Consider the following 9069-nt stretch of genomic DNA (forward strand, 5'->3'; position numbering starts at 1 on the left):
AAATTACCGAGATATCAAAGTTAAAGTCTTGTAAAAAAGATACTGCAATTTAAACATACAATTATTAACTATTAGCGAATCGCATTCAATACCGCATTCAATACCGCATAAACGGTTCTCACTTTCGTTATTTTTCAACCATCGAGTTTCTCCAACTGTAATGTATAATTGACTTACAAGCTTCCACGGCTGTTAATCTAATATTCTCAACTTGAAAATAGAAATTTCTATTTTACTGATTAAAATGCGTGTACGACAGCGTATAAAATTATCGATTTGCGTCGTGCCTAATCGATTTAGTGTCTAATATGGCTATTCATTCGAATTTCAATCTCACATGTTACACACGTATTCAGCGCTAATAGATTTGCGAATGAAAACTCGAGCGAGATCAAACGAGTGTGTTTGTGGTATTAAAAGCGAAACGTGAATCGACTATCGATATGTGAGTGATTCGTAGTAAATAAGGTAGAGAATTAAAAATTCATATTTCCCACGCAGGATATAAAATATTCAGACAATGTTGACAAGAAAAATGAAGAAAACAAAAAAATACCAGCAATAAAAATATCGTCCTACGTTAAATTACCACGCCGCCTGATAAAAATGCACATCGAGGTTTGAAAATAAAAAATATACGGGGCTTACAAAAAAATAAAAAATTGCTAAACAATTTATAACGTAACGAATGTCGTAAATTTCTCGCAGATATTTTAACGTGCATGTTCGCGATGAATAATATCACGAGCGTAGCAGATTTCCGCAGACACGAAAAATATTTTCAATCAATCATTGTGAAATCTCGAAAAATTAATCGTGAAAGAATTGAACCGGGCAATGAGGGGAAAAATATCGTAACGCAAGACAACTGCCAGGAACAAAACGGGACGAGGATTTACCGAAGAGGGCAGAAGCTGGGCGTTTACGAGGCGCCACGACGACGGCGCTTCATCGATCTGACCAGCCGAATACCGCAGCCACTTACGATATACACCAATTGGGTACCACTGTTACAAAGGATCTACATATCTGCAGAGAGAGAAAACAAGAGAGGAAGAACTGCCAATCATCACTGCAAAAAAAAATATATCACAATCGACCCATACGTTTTGATATCTACGCGTGGTTAAATCCTTTAAGCCCTGAACTATCGGTCTGTCAACTGTTAAATGACAAAGACAAACGGATTTCGCCATACATCGACTATATATAGATATAATGTACTATATACCACTTTTATATCGCTTTTATATCGATTTACCAAAATATTCGAACAAACCCTTCAAATGCTTTTTACTTTCAAAATCAAGATAAAAGACGCGGTTACACACATCGCGTGACAAAAGTAATTAGACCACATACCTTTGAACTCAAAAGCTATTATTAAATTTATTGAATTTATTATTAAGTTTATTATCTCATATTTGTGTTATTTATTAAACTCGGAGCACTTTAATAACATTCTATATATTCTCGGCCGCACCCGTCTGTTAAACTAAAAGGATGTCATTTTTAAACATGAAAACTGACACGCGGTATCAGTTAAACAAACTGATATATCGATCGTACTTGTCCGACAAGTCGAAATACATTAAGAGTGCTATGCAGCCATATTCGCGTGTTTCGATAGGACGTTCGATAAAAAATAGCAAAATAGCCGGCATTTGCGTGATTCGCATAATATTACAGGAAAAAATCCAGACGCGATAAGCATATTATAATGAAACCCAGGAATTGCAACATAAAAATATCACGATAAGATATTTTCGAGAGAAATATTCTGATACTGATAGCAAAAATAAGCTGCTGATATGAATAATAATTAATGATTTTTACATAAGCTGCCTGAAAAAATGAGACACAGATTTGTTTTTCTATAATATGATTTGTTCATTCTATAATATAATATCATCTTATATATCTTCGAAGACGGATGATTATTATAAATAAATCAAATAGGTAAAAAAGGATCAAATATGGATCAAATATCTTCTATTTTTTTTTTTACGGTTAAGGCTATATCTTGATGCCTAATTTATATGTAAATTTTAATACGTTATAACATAATAATTATTATAAATACATCTTCCAGCTATATAAATTGCGTGCTGATTTCAGACTTGAAACGCAAAACTAAAGTTGAAATAATATCATAAATTAAATAGATCGTCAATTTAATAGCGGTGTAAATATAAGCATCTTAGGACACGGTAAAAAACTTATCAATGATTATAAATATAATAATTATTGTAAATACAAATTGGAATTATTAACAAAATTATTTTATAATAATGAAGTTACATTTTATTTGTATTTATATGCGTATTATAACGTGCTGTTTCGCGAAAATGCTGTTTGCACGTTTGGTATGAGAACCGCAGCTCAGACGGTTGGAGGATACATGCATGGCGATCCACCAACGCCCGTTTACGTTCTCCTGGTAGATTGCTTTACTTGATGGAAACTTGGGCACTCTCTCTCCATGATTCGCTGCCGAAGAAACCGGCGCGCTTCCTCTTTGTCTTGCGCAGAGAGCAACCTTATCGAGATTTACTTGCGAGATCCACCCGACCAGTTTGGCGTGTACCAAATAACACAGATCCCTTCGTGGTATAGATCACTTATTTCATTGAAATCTAGTCTCTCGCGTTCTTCGAAGCGCAGCGATTGGCCTAATCCAAAAATTTGATCAATTTTTTTCTCTTCTTTTTTCTTCAATCGCATCACATAATAACATTGTTATACGTCCATTCATGATAACATTGTTATACGTCCATTCTTGTCACGGCGACACAAGACGTATAAACGCTAAGACTTGTATAAACGCTTATCTAATCACTAGATCGTACGATAATAATCACAAAGTCCACTCTTTGGAGTCTGGATTTCATCACGAAGGAATTATGCAAATAATGATTTAACTGCACTGATCATTTTCACGCATAATTCATAATTTTAATAAAAGTCGTTGAGCCCTAACTTATTTCATTTTTATCACGCAATGTGCATTTGCATTCTGTCTCGATTCCCTCCCTCCCCTCCCAATCATAGATATGTACATATTTGCAAAGTGAACAATAAGAATGCGCTATTGTGCAAAGAGTGCGTTGTGTTAGCGTGATTCACCCAGTCGATGTGCCTAGATTTGTCACTAGCGCAGAATGTCAACGTGACCGGGGAACCACTGCCGGTAATAAGCGGAATCAGACGTACGCCAATTCGTTCTTCTGACCGCCGGGTTCTGAACAGGCTGATATTGCTCAACAGGTTATTCCCTACGTAGCTTTCTAAACGCGTCGTGTCGTTGACGTCACTTATCTAGTTATTACGAGTGACGGTTCTCAAGTCATAACACTCTTCGCGACAACATCTGCGTCAACAGAACACAATTCGATTACAGAGTCTGTTATCTTCTCGATCGTATTTTCTCTCGAATCATATCTGTATGTTCGCTGCTGTATTAGTCTTGTGTCGCTTTCTTTCGTTATCTCTTAATGATATCTGAAAATTTTCCTTAATCTGCAAAGACGAGGCGTATGAGAAGTACTGTGTTGGTGAAGTGTCCACTTCATGCTCGCCTAGTAATATCTCGGCGTTGTCGAACATTGCGCACATCCCTCAGATCCGCGCGCGCATATCACTACGTTGAAACGTACTCACCTCAAAAGCGTCTGATCACATTCCTTTTGAATCTACTGCACTGCGACTATCGGAGATTTTAATGCGATCGTTCGAAACGCAGCTGAAATTTTTGTAACAAGAAATCAATTGTGTTACAAATATATAGCTGTTGCAAAAATGAAATTAATTGATTTTGCCGCCGTATAGAAGTAGAGTAATATAGGATTTTCTCCAATACTAGGCCAGTACTGACTCTCATAGTTCAGGTACTGATGCAATATTGGCAAACTACAGATCCATTATTGACTAAGTACTGGATAATAACTTGAGCCTAGCACTGGCTAAGTACTGGATGATAATTTGAGCTCAGTACTGACAGATGATAGCTCATTTGCCAGTGACCTAGTACTAAATTGACAGAACTTTTGCCGTTTAGTTGATAGTTAACGCTGGCAAAGCGTTGATTTAATTGTAACTACTGGCGACCGTGTATGGGAATACTTTTTTTAACGATTAAGTAATTATATTAGGTTGTCCGGAAAATTCGCCGCAAAAGATTTAAATTTAATAAATGTATACTACAATAAAATTTGAATCTTCTGCGTTTCAATTTTCCTTCAAAATCGGCACGAACTTTCCGGATAACCTAATATATATAGATAATGTGTGCGTATGCGCGTGCGCGTGCGTGTGCGTGCGTGCGTGCGTGTGTGTGTGTGTGTGTGTGTGCTTGTGTAGTGAATGAATAAAATTTTATATATTAAAAAAAATCTTCTGTTAGATACCAAAAGAATAATGATAACCCCATCTCTTAAGTTAAATAACATTTTGTTATTTTTAATTTCCAAAATGTAAATCAATCCATTTCTATGATTAGTTTCAAAGTAAATAACATCCAATTAACGTATGTATTTAATAAATAATAATAAACTAAGCGAATTTGAACTCATTAGTGCGCGCATGTTATTGAATTAGTGGATATTAAAATTATCATACATTGATTTAATCTAAGTGTAAAAATGCAACCATTCAAATTATAAAATACATATTTTATTTGAAACAATAAAATGTATTCACGATTTAACCCAGTGTTTTATATTAAACACATATTTTTATAGCAATTTGTGTACGACTGCTTTAATGCACCGAATGCATCCAATCGAATTTATAATAAGTTTGAATAAAATTTAATACTCTTTTAATATTCTTAAGTTTAATACATATTCTTAAGTTAAATTATTTAACCTCATTGTTTCAGTTAAATATTAAGTAGGAACAATGACGATCTATAGAAACAATTAAAAATAACTCAAATTATGAGTATAATTTGAATTATGAATTTAATAGTATAAGATAACCTAAATCTTGTATATTTTATAATTTACGATCCTCTATACGTGATTCTTTTCAATTCTCGATGTAGAGAACAGATTATCTTTCACAGACAGCAATTCGATACACCTAATCAACCGTAAAACCGTGAATTAGCCACGAGCGAGTAATCCGTTTACGAATCGCGTGAAAGGAGATCATAAAGGAGAGCCTGTAATAATGCCTTTGCGTCGAAAGTTTGATCAGCATGACTCGACTCTAAATCAGACCGACGAACGGGATTTCGTTATACAGTGTTCCATCAAGATTGGACATACTTTCATGTATATATATATATATATGCAGACGTGTGTAAGCGAAGCGGTGCGCCGGCGCGTCATGAGAAGACCACACAAGCGCCACGAATTTGCGAATCACTTCCTCGCCGAAGATACTGCCTTGCTACGAGGTTCGCCAATTCGAAGGCCTGACGGTATTTCTGAGCCCTTCCTTCGTACATCGTCCGCGTACATACAAACGCGAATGTTACACACAATGACGTTCGCGCCGTCGCGTCGCGCTGCGTCGATATCTTATCACGAAAATGACGGCGACGCAACGACAGAGACAATCGCGTGACTGATTAAAGGAATGGAAACAATTTTACACAATGTGCAAAAAAATGAGAAGCGACTCCCATGGACTTGTCGACCGATTAGACATGGCCAAGACTTTTTCCATGAAACATGGCTCGCACGACTAGTGCTTTCACTTATATACTCGATATCAGAAGCAATTTTTATTGCTCAGTTGACTTTTACAGATTTTACTGTCTCATAAATTCCATTGTTCGTTATCAGCTAAAAGTAATAATTATATAACTATAACGATATGGAAACGTAGATTATAAGAAAGAATTTTTAAGAACAAGAGAGAGAGAGAGAGAGAGAGAGAGAGAGAGAGAGAGAGAGAGAGAGAGAGAGGGAGAGACTATATTTTAGAATATACTTGATAGATGTTACTGTCTAGAGCTCTACATATAAAAGAGTGCAATCCTCTTATCTGAGCTAAATGCCGGCAACTTTCCTATTGGCTATTTCGATTACCATTTTTGACCTGATGGTCTTTCATCAAATAAGCACTTACATATAGTAATTCTTTAATATGATACAGTTATTAGAGCATGGCAGATCTAGCACTATATTGTTATATATAGAGCTGTAATTATTCTCTTCTTCAATTTCTACGAGAATAAATCTATAATCTATAGAGACATTGATAGCGTTCAGCAAAGAAAATTGCTTTGCAACTGTTATAAAATTCTGTAATTAATATTAGATGTAGTAAAAAGAAATCAATTATTTTTCCATTCAATTTCATGCAAAAATAATGGATTTCTTTTTACTACACCTAATATATGATTGATCTCTCTTACTCTTAGTTCCTTACTGGATCTAGACGTATAAATTAATCATATTAAAGAATTTTACAACAGTTGCAAAATTGCTTTCTCTGTTGAATGCAGCCATTATTGATTGAACGAAAGACACTTTAACGTCAACTACACACGCGACGCATGTGAGCGAACGATATCGCGGTAAGAAGGCGCGTGGTAATGCGAATTTGCGAATCACTTCCTCGCCGAAGATGCTACCTTGCTAAGCGGTTCGCCAATTCGAAGGCCTGACGGTATTCCCATGCCCTTCCTTCACATACCGTCCGCGTGCATACACGTGAATGTCGCACGTGACGTTAACGTAGTCGCTCGTCAATATCTCATCACGAGGATAACGATGACGATATGGATAATTATGCGGTTAGAAGGTAAAAATGATCACCCGATTTAACGTCAACTAATAATAACATAACATCAATGTTATAATTTTATGGTCAATATACTAAATGACTACGTTTATAAGGTACCTTTAATCAGATTTAATAACATCCGTAGTTATGAAACAGGCTAATAGATCGTAGATTCTCTGAAGAAAAAAATAACTGTGATTGATCAGTTTCATAACTATGGATGTTTATGATTATTAAATATATGATTATTAAACCCAATTAAAAGTGCCGTGTAAATGTAGTAAATGTAACTGTTAAATATAACAGTTACATTACATCTATATTGTTGAGTGTGAAATTATAACGTTAATATTATGTTACTGTTAGTTGATGTTTACTGGTCTCGCATAGCACGCATGATGTGTAAAAATAATATGTGAGAAAAACGAGGAGTGTAGATACGCGTTGGTCAACCGACCAGACATGGCCAAGAACTTCCTCCGCATAAAACACGGTATGCCTGAGACATGTCTGGCGCCTCTGTCTTATTATTACACTTATAGTCGGCATAAGAATAGAACAGTTTTTACCGCTTGGTTGACCTTTACGAGTTTACGTAAATTCCTTCTTTCATTATCAGCTAAAGTAATAATTTCTATACGTTACAAATATAAAAAAATCTATATACTTTTAACAAGAGAAATAAAAGAGAGAGTTTATTATTACTCTGTTTTCTCTAAGAACAAACAAATCAAAGCATGATATAAAGAACAAAAAAAATTGTTTATAAAAATTTACAAAAAACAAAAAATCAATATATAAATACAGAGAATAATACATAAAAGAATGACACGTTCGGAAATGACAAAAAGAGCAAAGCATAAAGAATTGAACGGAGAGAGAGAGAGAGAGAGAGAGAGAGAGAGAGAGAGAGAAAGAGAGAGAAAAGGAATATATTTAATGTACTCATGGATATTATTGCTATGATTGTAATTACTACGAGAGTGGACCTATGGAAATGCTAGCGATTGAACGAGAAACGCTGTAACGCGAGACGCGAGAACGCGAGACGCCAAGTTGAAACTGCGCGGGATTAATTAGGGGTATGCGTCGCTAATGACAACATGAGGCGTGTGTGATGCAGCGCGTCACTTGCGAGCGTGGTGTCACGCGACGCGCACGGTAAGTTTATTCATCAGGAGAACAGATTCGTGCAGAAGGCTTGGAGGTGGTAATACCCTTATCTCTCCCTCTCGGCACTATTAGATAACCGCAATGACGTAATAATGGCGTATTCCCTCTCGCCAACCATTACTGTTTAGAGAAATAATATACGAGTATAAAATCATCTTTGTATATAGGAAACAATACAAATGGAAAGGATGAAACGTATGGAAATAATAAAGTACGATAGTTTCGTAAGAAAGAAACTGAATTCGACATTTAAATATGTATCTATATCTATTAATATTTCTAATCTTTTGTACCTTGTTTATTGTTCTTTAGTTCTTTTTAAACGTAATATTACATTGATACGTATGTGTTTACGTTTATTTGTTACACGATAAATGATTATTCTAGTAGCAACAAAAATGCATCTATGCGATGCAATTCCGTTTTCGAAGAATACAAACGTTCTATACAATAATTTAATTTTTTTTATTTTTATATACATTAAATTTTATTGCTGAATGTGATAAAGAGACACTACTACCATTTTGAGAGTAGTGAAATAATCGGAGCGAGGCGTTGCGAGATAGCGCGAAAAATCACATATCTTGCCGTACCATCGCGTTTCCATTGACAAGGCAATCCCGCGATCTCGCGTTCCGATGACAAAGGTGTACTTTTTATTAACCGATCTCTGGCCCTGTTTTTGTAATACAACGACTTCTCGATGAATCTGATCTCCTAGTGATGTCGACTGGGTAACTTCAGTCAAGTGTGATCATCTTGTAAAACATGTAACTTAGAACACTCCGCGCGGATCATCGAGAGCGTAATCCATTCTTCTACCATTTCACGAATCTCGAAACAATTTCCATCGAATAAAGTAAAATTACGCGACATCGAATGTGACATTCGTGACAACTGTAATTTGCCAAATGCCTTTGCCGAGCAATCGTTACTCGTAATTTCTGTTACATTTATCTTGCAAGAGAAGCGACATCTTTTAGGCATTACGTAAGTCATTTCTCTGTATAATGAATGCAAAATTCAATGTAAAATATATTAAAATATAAAATATGTAATAATATTCCTCGATGTATCGCAAAGAATAACAGCGATTATTTCGTTTTGTGCATGTCTAACATATTTAATAAATATAGTATATTAAGTGCATATATATAT

Source organism: Atta colombica, unplaced genomic scaffold (genome assembly GCF_001594045.1).
Source record: "Atta colombica isolate Treedump-2 unplaced genomic scaffold, Acol1.0 scaffold293, whole genome shotgun sequence".
Taxonomy (NCBI): Eukaryota; Metazoa; Arthropoda; class Insecta; order Hymenoptera; family Formicidae; genus Atta; species Atta colombica.